We start from the raw sequence: 14,971 nt of genomic DNA, 5'->3' as shown, positions 1-14,971 counted from the left end.
ACAGTGGGGCATATAAGTTTAAAAAAAAAAAAAAAAGCTTCACACAGTGCAGGTACCTGATGGCATGATTAAGACTACTGTTTTTCCTTAAGGCTTCTGCACAATCTATTTAGTCAGTGTCTCCTTACTAAAATCTCAAGTATTTCCTAATACAGCTCATAGTATAAATCCCTCTCCCTGGAGCAGAGTTGAATTATTATTATTAAATTATTCCTGACCTAAAATGACCCCCGCTGGGTCAAAACATCTGCACATGATGTATTTTTAGGATGTTTTTTTAGACACAAGTCACAACTGTTAAACAACTTAATGTTAACGTCATTAGCTATCTACAAACCCAATTTGGAAAACGTTGAGACGCTGTGTAACATGTAAAAACAAAACCGAATGCCATGATTTGCAAATCTCATAAAGCCATTTTTCATTCAAAATAGAACATAGAAAACATATCAAATGTTTAAACTGAGAAAAAGTTTGACTTTTGGGAGAGGAACATTGTGTCATTCTTGTGTGATATAGGGTTCTAGCTGCTACACCCATGCTTTACAGATGGGCGTAGATACTCACTGTTGTACCTCTCTCCTGACATCTTCCATACATAATGACGACTTGAACGAAAAATTCCAAATTTGGATTCATAACCCCATAAAAGCTGTTACCATTGATTTCAAGTCCAGTTGGTGAGTAATTTGGTCTCAGATTACCTCAGATTGGCTTCTTGGCAGCAAACCTCCCATTGAGACCATTTCTAAAACTACAGCCTCAACTGAAGGGCAAGATACATCTCCCAGGTCCCATGTCATTTGTTAGGATTTTTCAATTTTTCCATTTTGCACTGCACACCATGCTGACATATGCCATGTTTTTGGCTAACAGCTCTTTGGGAATCACCTTGCTGGTACAAAAATAATAATTTTTTATGCCTGTCAAACGGTGTTACTTTGAGGGCATTTTTTGTAGATTTAACTAAAGAAATGCTCTCAAGACTAGTAACAACGTGTCTAAAAATACAATTTAAAATAAAAATCTCTACTACGTTTTGTTTTGTGTAGACACAAAACTAGTTGATCCCTTGAGTTTGATAGCTTTTACACCTGAATAATTCATAGGTCAGTGTTAAGTGGCTTAACAAACAAGCAAAAAAATAAAAATAAAAAAATAGTCCTCTAAAATGTTTAAAACAAAATCCTAAGCCTCCAACAAGTCATCATTTTCTCACCAAACGGTTTCTCCCAAGGGCTAAGATGGTTTGCAAATAATTTCTGCTACAAGAAACAGTCTCAGCTTTAAGGTCAAATTCTTAGAAAATCTTATAACTCCAAGAATTTCTAAGAATTTCAGCTCTAGGAGCAATTCTTCATACAAGGAATCTTTGTGAATGCCCAACTGATCATAATGGCGTCATAATTTTCATCGGCGACAGTAACTTCAGTAGCACTTCATGTGTGACATCAAATCTTCTCTGAAATTCTTTGAAAGACTCCTTTTCTCAGAAAACTGATATTTAGGGTCATTTCCGGTGAAAAAAAGTACCAAAGAACTCATGCCTCACACTTAATTTTAGACCCGTACACTTTAGATGAGTTCAGGAGGCTAGCAACAACAATTTAAGTTTCCATACATACGTTTGAAAAGGTAAACAACTACTTGTAACTAACTACAATATATTTACACAAGTACTTATGTATTTAAACACAGCTGCGAACTACATTTACTGTAACTGAGTACTAGGGGTTTGTGCAACTTACACTACCCAGTTATTACATTTAACTGACATTTGTTTGCAAAATCTTTGCCTAAAATAAAATCACCTGCAGAGCACACAAACAGGCTTCTTATGAGATAAAAAATAGTTCATCACGTGTCCATTGCATGCTCCCTCTTTTCAAGTACTTTCTAAAACAAAGTTCAATTCTTCTTCCTTCTGGTGCAGCACTGTCTACAGATAAGTCTTTCTAAAGCAAAAAATTTAAAAATGTAAAAATAATTACATTTTCCTTGCCCTTAGTTCTTCTATTTCAAAAAGCATTTCAGTGTAACTTGTAATATAGACATTTAGATAGATAGATAGATAATTTATTTTCTGACAAATTAGATAAATTAATTTCCCAAATATTCTCAGTCTCGTGTTTCCTCTCGTGATCACTGGGAATGGACTGGACTTAATACCAATTAGAACATGACTGATGTATGAGATTTAAAACCAATCCCAACACTGATACTTGGTGATATCAAAAATCCAATATGTCAGGCAATTTTTTTTTCTTTTAGACACACGAACCATAAACAGATTTGCCCAACATTTGTTACATGTAGTTATTTATGAGTCTTTACTAACACAATTCAATTTAAAAATAATCTTGTTTGATTATCAGAACAGTTCATAGATTACTTGCTTACACTCTGCACGATTCGAATCAGATTAGCTAGCTGTTCTGTTTTTGGTAATTCCGAATAAGTGTTGTCAACTGGAAAGTTGCACACTGCTCTCTAGTGGAAAAGCTCAAAACTCAGAACACTACTGTTTTAAATTTTCATATTTCGGCTGTTATACAGTCCAATACTGACCTATTAGCAAATAGCTGATATCAACTCTAATTACAATATTAACTTATAACAGAATTGTTATTATAAATAAACAACATTATTATGAATTTTGTGAGCAAGTCGCAATGAATTTGGTGATCATTTCGTCGCAAAACGTGACATAATAATACTTTAACATTTTGCAATCTACAAAGGTTTGTACTTTGACAAACAACTTGTGAGAACTGTGACTAATGTTCGTGTGTGGGGAAAACAGTGTATAAAGCGTGTGGCGAGGGGCTAGTTATTCTGAGAACCCCTGCTGCAATAAATGAGGGACCACTGTATATACTTTCTCTATGATTATTGTATTCAACCTGTTAACATTTAATATTTTCTTGATAGAACCAACTTATTCTGCAGCAGAGCCATCCCCAATTGCTTCTCCTGGCTCCCTGAGCTCCTGCTGCTGCACCCACAGGTACAGTGGGGCAAAAAAGTATTTAGTCAGCCACCGATTGTGCAAGTTCCCCCACCTAAAATGATGACAGAGGTCAGTAATTTGCACCAGAGGTACACTTCAACTGTGAGAGACAGAATGTGAAAAAAAAAAAATCCATGAATCCCCATGGTAGGATTTGTAAAGAATTTATTCGTAAATCAGGGTGGAAAATAAGTATTTGGTCAATAACAAAAATACAACTCAATACTTTGTAACATAACCTTTGTTGGCAATAACAGAGGTCAAACGTTTACTATAGGTCTTTACCAGGTTTGCACACACAGTAGCTGGTATTTTGGCCCATTCCTCCATGCAGATCTTCTCGAGAGCAGTGATGTTTCGGGGCTGTCGCCGAGCAACACGGACTTTCAACTCCCGCCACAGATTTTCTATGGGGTTGAGGTCTGGAGACTGGCTAGGCCACTCCAGGACTTTCAAATGCTTCTTACGGAGCCACTCCTTTGTTGCCCGGGCGGTGTGTTTTGGATCATTGTCATGTTGGAAGACCCAGCCTCGTTTCATCTTCAAAGTTCTCACTGATGGAAGGAGGTTTTGGCTCAAAATCTCACGATACATGGCCCCATTCATTCTGTCCTTAACACGGATCAGTCGTCCTGTCCCCTTGGCAGAAAAACAGCCCCATAGCATGATGTTTCCACCCCCATGCTTCACAGTAGGTATGGTGTTCTTGGGATGCAACTCAGTATTCTTCTTCCTCCAAACACGACGAGTTGAGTTTATACCAAAAAGTTCTACTTTGGTTTCATCTGACCACATGACATTCTCCCAATCCTCTGCTGTATCATCCATGTGCTCTCTGGCAAACTTCAGACGGGCCTGGACATGCACTGGCTTCAGCAGCGGAACACGTCTGGCACTGCGGGATTTGATTCCCTGCCGTTGTAGTGTGTTACTGATGGTGACCTTTGTTACTTTGGTCCCATCTCTCTGCAGGTCATTCACCTGGTTCTGGGATCTTTGCTCACCGTTCTCATGATCATTTTGACCCCACGGGATGAGATCTTGCGTGGAGCCCCAGATCGAGGGAGATTATCAGTGGTCTTGTATGTCTTCCATTTTCTGATGATTGCTCCCACAGTTGATTTTTTCACACCAAGCTGTTTGCCTATTGTAGATTCACTCTTCCCAGTCTGGTGCAGGTCTACAATACTTTTCCTGGTGTCCTTCGAAAGCTCTTTGGTCTTGGCCATGGCGGAGTTTGGAGTCTGACTGTTTGAGGCTGTGGACAGGTGTCTTTTATACAGATGATGAGTTCAAACAGGTGCCATTCATACAGGTAACGAGTGGGGGACAGAAAAGCTTCTTACAGAAGACGTTACAGGTCTGTGAGAGCCAGAGATTTTCCTTGTTTGAGGTGACCAAATACTTATTTTCCACCCTAATTTACGAATAAATTCTTTACAAATCCTACCATGTGAATTCATGGATTTTTTTTTCACATTCTGTCTCTCACAGTTGAAGTGTACCTCTGGTGCAAATTACTGACCTCTGTCATCATTTTAAGTGGGGGAACTTGCACAATCGGTGGCTGACTAAATACTTTTTTGCCCCACTGTATGTACAGCAAGCACTGATAACGTTTTACTCGATGGCACAACTTCCTCCCACATTCCTCCGACATTTCCGGTTCACGCGCGTCAAAATATGCAATTTTGACGCGCGATTGATTTGTGTTGGACACGCGTTAAGGTGCGAATGTGCACGCGTCAAATTAGGGGCGTCTGGCACGTTTTTGTTCGCGTCAATCGCGTTCGGTGTGCACACACCATTACTGTGAGAAAATACAAACTTTTCCTAATTAAACCATATGGGGAATGCCACAAAAGTATTCATAACAACAAATTAGGGCTGCTCGATTATGGCAAAAATGATAATCATGATTATTTTCACTGAAATTGAGATCTCGATTATTTGACGATATTTATTTAACCCTTTAAGACCTACTATAGAACCAAGTCCGCCAGAGCTTATATTATTTTTTTACATGTTGTAGTGCCATTTATGGGAGCATTTCAAGTTGCTATACAACTGTTATAGCCCATATTTTAATAATATGTATGCATTAAGTCCATAGTAACTACATTAATTGCAAAAAAGTGCAATAAACTACAAAAAAAATTTTTAAATCGTTTTTGTTTGTTTTTTTACATATATTACTTGGAAAAATTTAAGAGGTTTATCCCTCAAAACTTTAAATACAAAAAAGTTGCAAAAAATAGTTTACAACAGGAAATTTATTTTGAGTGTGTTCATAGTTTTATTTTGGAGATACACCAATTTTTATATACTGCAGGAAAAACAAAAAACAATCCTATGATGCAAATTTGCAAAGAAAACAGCATGTGCATCAAAATAAACTATTTCCAGCAGTGCAATTCGAGTTCTAAGCATCCCAGCAACTATTCAGAAAAGTCAAACATGACCAGTATAGGCTTTTAAGGCCTACAAGTAAAAAACTACATTTCCGCGAAAATGACGTCACTTCCGGTTTCGGCCAGGAAATGGCGGACATGTGATAGTTCGCGCTGACGTCTGTTTCACGGTGGGAAGTGTTAAGAACAGCTGATCGGCGAAGCGTGTTTCTGGAATATTATGCTTTTGTTCCTGCAAGCGCTTTTTATGCAATTTTTGCAAAGCTATATGTGGAAGGAAACCATGACCGAGGACAAGCTGATGGCATCAGATGTAAGTACAACTCCTCCGGTTTCATATGCAAAACAAATTATTGCGCTAGCTTACGCGGTTCCGGTTCTACAGGGATTTAAAAATAGTTACACAAAACGGAGCGTGCTGCTCTGACCGGCTTTAAAGGGTTAACAATGACTTTAAAAAATAATATAAAATAGTGTGCAACACCACTGAAGTTTTTTTTTTTTTACCTCTCTTTTCAACCAACGGCAGTCACTCTCCTCTCCAAATAACTCCTGCTTAGCTTTCCGAGCTTCCCTCGGGTCCTCTTAATCAGCGGTCTCCAACCTTTTTTGCGCCACGACCGGTTTGGACCGGCCTTTAAGGTGTCGCGGATAAACGAGGGAGGGGCTAATAATCGGCTCAGTCATTTTTAATGATCGTTGAAAGCCCAGATCGTAATCGTGATTAAAATTCGATTAATTGAGCAGCCCTACAACAAATCTAACCAGACTTTTAAATTGACCTCACCCACATGAACATTGACACTTTAAAGAAGCTAAAAAAAAAAAGGAAAGTAGCTAAAGGTAAAGCTATCCAAAATCAGCAAACAAGCTACAAGCCAACAGCCTTGGTATAAGCAAATGTTCAAAGCAGTTATGAGAACAATTATGGAGACATAGAGACAAATCCTCTTATCTGGTGAAGTTATAAACATACTGAAAAATGATGTAACTGATACTTGTTTTGTTATAGAAATCTCCTGCACCTGCTTAAGTTTAGCGAGGTAAAATATGTCATATGGGGGTAAAGTAGGACTGGGCGATATATCGAGTTTTTTAAAAATATCGATATATTTTCATACGAGATATAAGATGTGACAATATCGTTTATATCGATATAGTATATGTTACGTTATAATTATACTTGTGGAGCCGCAAGTTTGCCTCTCTTTCATCCACTTTTGTCACTATGCAACGTTACTGGGCCTCGCCTCTCCTTCACTGAACACAACTCCCCCTCCCCCATTGCTTCACCTGCAGGCAACGACAAGATGGACACAGCAAATCTCCATTAACGACTTACCGCGGACCGCCCCGTGCGTGCGGCTGTTCAGCGTCGACGTGTTAGCGAGCTAACCGCGCTAACGACATGCATGGCCTAAAATCCTTTCATTTTCTCAAAAATCGACAGTGTGCCTTATGTATGAATTCTGGTTGTGCTTACTGACCGCGAACCGATTTTATGTGGTACACAGCGCTCAGCAATCTGTCAATAAATGCTTTAGTTCGACTTTGGTAAGCTACGAAGTCGCACTGCTTAATGCATTGTTGAAGCATTATGGCTACCATAGTCAGGAGCCTCGCGGAGTAATACGTACTGTGCTTCAACGTAATATTACCGTATTGTGTGTATAAGGACCATAAATGGCACCTGTTAAGAGACACGGTTATGAAGCAGATTTCAAACTCCAGCCTGTCAGTCACGCAGTAGAACTTGGGAATAGAGCAGCTGTGAAATCTGTCTTTGTTATTATGCTCAGCGTCTTTTAGTTTACATTTTGACTGCACAATTGTGAGCTTTTTTTTTTTTTTATGCACAAAGACAACATTGTTTTCTTTTATTTATGGAGCATTATTATTTAATAAATGCTGATAATTTATTTTTGAGTAATTTCTTCATGTACATCTACGCTGTATGTTTTTTTTGGGGTTTTTTTGTTTTTTGTGTCCCGTTTGGATCTTTAGCCATCAGAATTGTTGTCTTAAGGCCAAGAAAGATGCCAAGCGGATTTATTTTACCAAGTGGATCATCATGGCCTTGCCATATTGGTCCATTTGATTGACCTTTATTATAATTATGAATTTATTTTATTATTCAGTTGCTACAAACGGGACAGACATGACTGGGGGATAGGACAGGGAGAGAGAATGAAAGAAAGAGAGGGAGAGAAAGAAGACCAAAGGGGAGAAGAGACGGTGAGAAGGGGGAGAAGAAAGAAAGAAAAACAAACAAAAAAAACAAAAAAACACCTGGGTCACCTGTATGGAGAAAAAAAACAGAAGAGAAAGCAAACAACAAAGAGCAACATAATAAAAAAAAGGGCACCATCACAAACTAGCTAGCAGTAGATATCAGTAGATACTAAATAATAAACGATATTGTGCAGCACGCAAGATAGACAGCGTACAATGTGCTTTGAGGCAGCAGCCAAGAAAGCTGTAGTCCGCGTCTGTGAATACCCGTGTGTACACCTGTGTGCATACCTGTGTGGATCAGCATGCTTGCATTCCAAAGGTTTCTCCATGTGACGATCTGCTAGGGAGTGTGGGGGGCCACAGGGTATGAAGCAGGTATGGAGGAGATCAAAACTCCAGACATCCAGAGGTCCCCAGAACACAACAGACCAAGGAAGACCAACAGAGGGGCAGCCGCGCCACTGTCCCAGTAAGAGCTGAGGAGAGTCCCAGATGAGGGCTCACTCAGCAGCCGCGGAGCAGAAGCCAGGGGGAGTTGCCCGTGAGCTCCGCCGGCAGCCAGCTGTGCCCGACTGACCGAGCCCCAGGCCGAGAGGCCGGGGGCACCCCACCTCCGAAGTGGCCCGAGCGAGCCCCAGGCTCCAGGCCCCGATAAGCGGCCGCCAAGGAGTGAGCCGGTGTGTACCCGGACGCCCACCCCCAGACACAAAGAACCACCAACGCACCGATGTCTGAGGGAGTCCGCCACCGGCAGGGGAAGTGGTGGGTGGAGATAGGCCTCCAAACCTTGGAGGGCCTGAGATGTCCCCAGAGAGGTGACGTCTGATACCCAACCTGACATATAGACACAGACATACAGGCACACACAGACACAAACATCCATCCCCACCCTTATGCTCTCATATGCACTTACTCCACACTCAACCAACATGGAGACAGACATAAAGAGACGCTGTACACACGATCACACTCCCCAAGCGTACTCTACGAACCGGGTCTAGGTACCCTTGCCCCTGGAGGGGGGAACTGCACCCAGACCCAGGTGGTGTTACCCTTTTCCCTGCGGTGGGGAGAGGCAGACCGCCCCGAGCTGTATGTTAATAAAAGTGCCTGTGTGACATCTGGGACACAGCTTTGACTAAGAACTCTTTTTGTTCTTAACTTATGGCTTAAAAACAAAATGTCGAGATATATATCGTATATCGCCATCCAGCTAAAAAATATCGACATATGAATTTCGGGTCATATCGCCCAAGCAACTAATTTTCAGTAAATTTTCTATATTTCTTTCAAGTAACATACTGGTTTTTGTTTTGTATTGTAGTTTAATCATTTATGTTATTATGAAAACAAGTTTATTTGTGCTTCTATAGGTTGTCAGTTATAATTGTTAGATAGAAAATTAGCAAAAATACGTATCAGTGGGTCACACTTTCAGAGAAATTAAATCAGTGTATCTCTAGTTCTGTGCAATATGCCACACATGATGTCTTAAAAGCGAAATTTTGCTGTGTAAAAATGCTGTACATATCAGGGAAAGGAAAAAAAACATTAAAGTGTGACACCCAAAAATGAAAAAAAAAAAAATGTAAGAATGAGAGGACGGGAGAGGAAGATAAGACATTATTATCAAAGGAAATAATGGCTCTTTGTGACACAGATCAGCTGATCACAGCCTGCGCACAAAGAAAAATCTACTGGAACTAAAAACATAAATTTTTACATCTGTCATTTGTAAGAGATTCCTTTTCCCATGCTCCACTGCACATCTCCTACACCTGCCAAATCCCACCTTAAACCCTAGGCTATATTCTTTGCAAGCTCCTTTGACTACGATGACCTGGATGACTGAGAACCTTCACAGACACCTAGGCTATACCACACTTCTGCTCATTTTAATACAATCACTTAATATTTTATTATTCTAAAAAAATTAAGTTATGGGGGAAAGAACTTAATTTTGCAATGTAATGATCCCAGCTGTAACACACAGCTATAGTGAACGGATTTTCATCTGCTCAGTGACTGTGATGCACCACTTCCACCAAATCCCAGATGAGAATATTACTAGAGTTGCATGACCATCTGTTTATGTTTAACAAGGAGACAGACCTCTCTGGGGTCTACAGTAGCTGACCAACATCACTAAGGAATTATTATATTAATTTTGCCTGTGGATGACTTTATTTTGAACATTTTACTATGTCTGTAGTCAGAGGCGGAGCCAGACATTTGAAACACCTGGGGCTTAGCCCTAAAGGGTAGTTTTGAGTTTTGTTCAAAGATGACTTCATATAGGGAAAAAAATATATCACATATGCAGGACACCTTAAACTAGTTTTTTAATTAAGCAGCAAGGCAGAACAAAGTCGGGGCTGTATCAAGACTCGAGGACTAAACCCCAATTCAACCAGACCCTGAACTGATCCGGAATTAAAACAGGACTACAACAGTTCAAAATCAGGACTACTTGGGATTTAACCAAGACAGAATCAGAACTAGAACTAGATGATAGTAGCACTGAAAATCATCGTAGACCTGCACTTTTTAATTCTACCAAAGTACACTATTTAGATTGAGAAAAGTTTATATAATTATTTAGCCTTGTTGTGCAAACAAGCCTGCATAACTTAATAAATGTAGAATTTGAAAAATTGCAAACCTAAAAAGAAACACTAGGTACGAGATACATGAGGACCTATGATACGGTGATACTTTTGGTAAACAACCATTTGACTAACATGTGTGTCTCACCTGCTCTTGTTCCATCTCTGTTCTGTCCTCATTCTCCATCTCCCCTCTCTCTCCCTCTCTGTTCCTCTTTGTGCTTACAATAATCAAATATACAGTTGAAACCAGATATTTACACACTCTTCAGATCAAATTTTAATTTTAACATCAAATTGGACTAAATGTTTATTTTTTTAGATTGATAAATATAAAAAACATATTTGTTAACTTTAAGAGTAAAGAGAGAAACTATCTGTATTTCTTAATTGTAAATGGCACCAAATTGTATTCAAAATTGAGCCACACTTATGGAGCTCCACAGTTCTGTTTCTGGTGTTTGGTTGACATCTCTTGATTTTCCCATTTCAAAGAAACAGGCTCTGTGTTTTGCCTTATATGCATCCACAGGTGTGCCACCAATTTACTCACATGGACTCTACTAACTTATCAGAAGCTTCTTCAGCTCAGAATGGAATCGTCTGGAGTTTTCTTATTAATTAACAAACTTAGTGTACATGTACTGCTAAATTTGATGAAAGTGATAAAAATAGACAGCTCTGTCTCTCTTTATTCTGACATTTAACTAATTCAAAAGATATTTCAATATTTATTTATCCAAAACAAAACAAGTTTACTCTAAATTAATGTTGTACAGTAAAAAAATGTTGTGTTTTCCATAAAGTGTAGGTAAGTATCTGGTTTAAACTGTGAATATACTGCTGTGTAATGAAGTTCCTCATGTTTTGCATAGAAATATACTGAACAACATTCAAAGCATAATATATAAAATACTACCAGAGTTTTTTCTTTGAAAGACGCTCCTTATGTCCATTCTTGTATATCAGTACATTACTGAAACTGATTTATTTAGCCGTGGAGGGTAACAACTGAAAATATGAAATAAACACACATGTAAGCTGAGACTCTCTAAAGAAACAGCATTGTTGTTGTTCGGCTTTTCATTTCGCCATTTGTTGATTCACTTGAAGAGCGAGTAACATAATATGGGTCAAGTGATCAGTTTGATATCAATCTTTCGTGATACACCGTCATATTTACATTATTTGTACAGTACGAATGCTTTGCTTTGGTACCTGGTCAAACTTCAGTTCTCCTCTGTCTGCCTAGCTCCGTTTCTCCAACAGCGGACTCGCAGGCAGCAGCTGCCCCGCCCCGCTTAGTGCCTGAGCTCGGATCATACCAATATTAGGGGGGATTTACGCACAGTCGTAAATTCCCACAGTGTGCACTATGTGCTTCGAATATTGTGTGTAGTTTTTTTCTTTATACAGTTGTCAGCCAGGCATCTAACTATGAAAAAATTACACTCCAAAAGACCCCGGGCTTAAGCCCAGTAAGCCCCCCCCCCCTCCCCGCTCCGCCACTGTATGTAGTGGTCATGCCAAGTGACAAGAAAAACCTGTGTCTTTAAGGGGGTGGAACCTGTGGTCCCAGACTCAATGATGAGCAAATAAAGAGAAAGAAACAAAAGCAATTAACAAAAGAGCTGTTGTTCATTTAAAAAATAAATGTAACAAAATTATTCAGAAAGGTGTCTAGTGGTGTCTTGTTTTAAAAGGTAAAAACTAAGGCAAGAAAAAAAATAGTAAAATAGACCCAGCTGATTGCAGATATGTACTTACCTACTTATTTGTGGAGGCCTAAAATAAAAAAATAAAAAAAGAGAAATAAATAAAACTTTTTTTTAAATGAATGAGAAAAAGAATTGCTGTAATTACAGGAATATTCATTTAAAATGATTTGTAAAATGCTTTAAGTTCTAAAACATTTTTAACTGAGACTTTAAAGCTTTATGCATTTGTTATTAATATTAGATTTTTTTATTTTTATTTATTTATTTCATCCTGGGAATTCCCTGTGACTAAAACGAATGATAGAAAAATAAAAATTAGTAAAGTAAAAAAAATCCTTTTCAGAAAACATGCTTTACATGAAGCACGTGCGTTTAACAGAAAAACGGTGTTAAAGGGTTGGCTTTTTACTCACTCTTTGATCATCAGTCATCAGTCATTCCGAAGTCAGTGTATTTCCCACGGTCCCACGTTTCAATTTCAGTGTTAGAAAAGAAACCGCTCGGCTGCTGGGGCTGTAAACAGAAAAATTCCCGTGAAGCTGCTTCCACTTTCCTGAGCTGCAAAGGCGCTCTGAAGCTCCACTGCCGAGCAGCAGCTTTAAGTCAGGGAAGCAGCCCAGCTTTAACAAGCGCGTTCAGCCAACTCAAGTTCCGTTCACGACTTTCAAAATAAAACACAAGAGGTTTTTTTCACCACCTTTTTTTCTTTCTTTCTTTTTTTTAATATGGACTAGCCCATCTCCTGCCTGATTCCAGTGTATGTGAAAAAAAAAACGTCAGCCCTGACTCTATATAATTTCATAGACCAGGGTTATGCCTAATATCCCCAGGCACAAAGGAATGACTGTGCAGGTAGAAAGGGCTGTAAACTCCTCAGGGTGGGATAGGAGCTAAAAACACATGAGTTAGACAGTAAATGAAGTGATGATCTAAAGCCTAGTGAAGTACTAAAGCCTACTATTGAAAAATGAATATTTTGAACTGGGAATCGGGGAGCGCTATTGTCTTGAATTCACTTTTATTTATGTACCACTGAACTCATAAATGTCAGATTTTTGCAAATCATACTGATTTTATTTTCTTGGGGGTAAATGGATCACCTATTTCTGGGACCACAAAGGAGAACAAGTATCAGTGGTAGGATGATGTGGCAGCTGTCAGACATGCAATGACTCTTCTAGGACACTTAGGGGAAGAGAGTTGCTTGAACCAAGAAACAGAATGACTAGACTAATGGAACTTCTTACTATCAACCAAATGTCTACTTTTTTCCATCTGTATTTTCTGCTACTACTTTATTAGTCAAAAGGAGGAGGAGAAGTAGCAAAATGCCTTTGCAGAAAAGAACAAATATCAAAAGATGACAGTCATGGGATCTGAGCATGTTGTGTTCATCATTTAATCATTATTAAATTTTCAGCAGTAGACTCTAAACCAGTGGTAGGCAACCTTTTTGATGATGAGTGCCATCTAAAATTTCCTCAGAAGTCAATGTGCCATATAATTGCATTAGCAATAAATATAATAACCCTCTATATCAACAGTTACACACTATATAGAACAACTTTATAGAATTATATTTGTTCGCAGATGTTGGCAGCTATCAGCGAACAGTTATCAGCTATTTTGAAACAAAAAAAGACACTTTTTTTCCATAACAAGAACTCCATAACAGCAAATGAACTGTACAACAGAAAATGCATGTCTTGTTGGTATATGTATAATTTCTATACATTTTACATCAGATAAAAACTTTGGCTGTAAGATTCAGATAATTATCTATTAAAAGCTAGACATTTTAAATGAGAATAAGAACGAAAAGTCAAAGGAGCTTGCAAAGAAAAGCGTCTGGACTTCTTTAAGTTGCTTGAAGACGTTTCACCTCTCATCCGAGAAGCTTCTTCAGTTCTAAGGTCAAATGGTGGAGAGTCCCAGATATAAACCTAGTGGGAGTGACCCCCCACGGAGGGACAAAAGGACCCCCTGATGATCCTCTAATCGCCTGAGCCAAGGTGTGAAACTGGGCGTGGGTCCCAATCAGCCAGAGTTTCGGGTGAGTTCATTGTGAAACCTGGCCCCACCTTATCATGCGAATTCCTGAGGTCAGCTGGCCCAGGATGTGAGTGGGCGTTAAGGCGTCTTTCATTGTTCATTGTGATGTTAAGTTAGACTCTTTTTCTCCAATTGAAATTTCTGAGTTAACTTCAATAATTACTTCCTCCAAAACCATCAACGTGTCTTTTAGACCCCATTCCTACAAAACTGCTCAAAGAAGTCCTGCCATTAATTAATTCTTCGATCTTAAATATGATCAACCTATCTCTAATAATCGGCTATGTACCACAGGCCTTCAAGCTGGCTGTAGTTAAACCTTTACTCAAAAAGCCATCTCTAGACCCAGCAGTCTTAGCTAATTATAGGCCAATCTCCAACCTTCCTTTCATATCAAAAATCCTTGAAAGAGTAGTTGTCAAACAGCTAACTGATCATCTGCAGAGGAATGGTTTATTTGAAGAGTTTCAGTCAGGTTGCAGAGTTCATCACAGCACAGAAACAGCTTTAGTGAAGGTTACAAATGATCTTCTTATGGCCTCTGACAGTGGACTCATCTCTGTGCTTGTCCTGCTAGACCTCAGTGCAGTGTTTGATACTGTCGACCATAATATCCTATTAGAGCGATTAGAACATGCTGTAGGTATTACAGGTACTGCACTGCAGTGGTTTGTATCATATCTATCTAATAGACTCCAATTTGTGCATGTAAATGGAGAGTCCTCTTCACACACTAAGGTCAATTATGGTGTTCCACAGGGTTCAGTGCTAGGACCAATTCTGCTTACATTATACATGCTTCCCTTAGGCAGCATCATTAGAAGACATAGCATACATTTTCACTGCTATGCAGATGACACCCAGCTCTATCTGTCCATGAAGCCAGATAACACACACCAATTAGTTAAACTGCAGGGATGTCTTAAAGACATAAAGACC

The 14,971-nt window shown here is 39.1% G+C and overlaps 1 protein-coding gene across 4 annotated transcripts in view; it reads right to left on the bottom strand.

Annotated features, from left to right (window-relative positions):
- opn5 (opsin 5) overlaps positions 1–12,707 on the bottom strand; it is a 70,366-nt gene extending 57,659 nt beyond the window's left edge. For 2 of the 4 annotated variants that reach the window (XM_026143293.2, XM_080289964.1), the window contains exons 1-2: positions 12,394–12,706; positions 12,030–12,047 (exon numbers count right to left, since the gene is read on the bottom strand). The gene's annotated coding sequence lies outside the window, so the exon portion shown is untranslated. The other 2 variants (XM_026143295.2, XM_026143296.2) reach the window with 2 other exon arrangements.
- Between the last annotated feature and the right edge of the window lie 2,264 nt (positions 12,708–14,971).

Source organism: Astatotilapia calliptera, chromosome 15 (assembly GCF_964374335.1).
Source record: "Astatotilapia calliptera chromosome 15, fAstCal68.1, whole genome shotgun sequence".
Classification (NCBI taxonomy): Eukaryota; Metazoa; Chordata; class Actinopteri; order Cichliformes; family Cichlidae; genus Astatotilapia; species Astatotilapia calliptera.
This window is presented reverse-complemented; position numbering and strand designations above follow the sequence as displayed.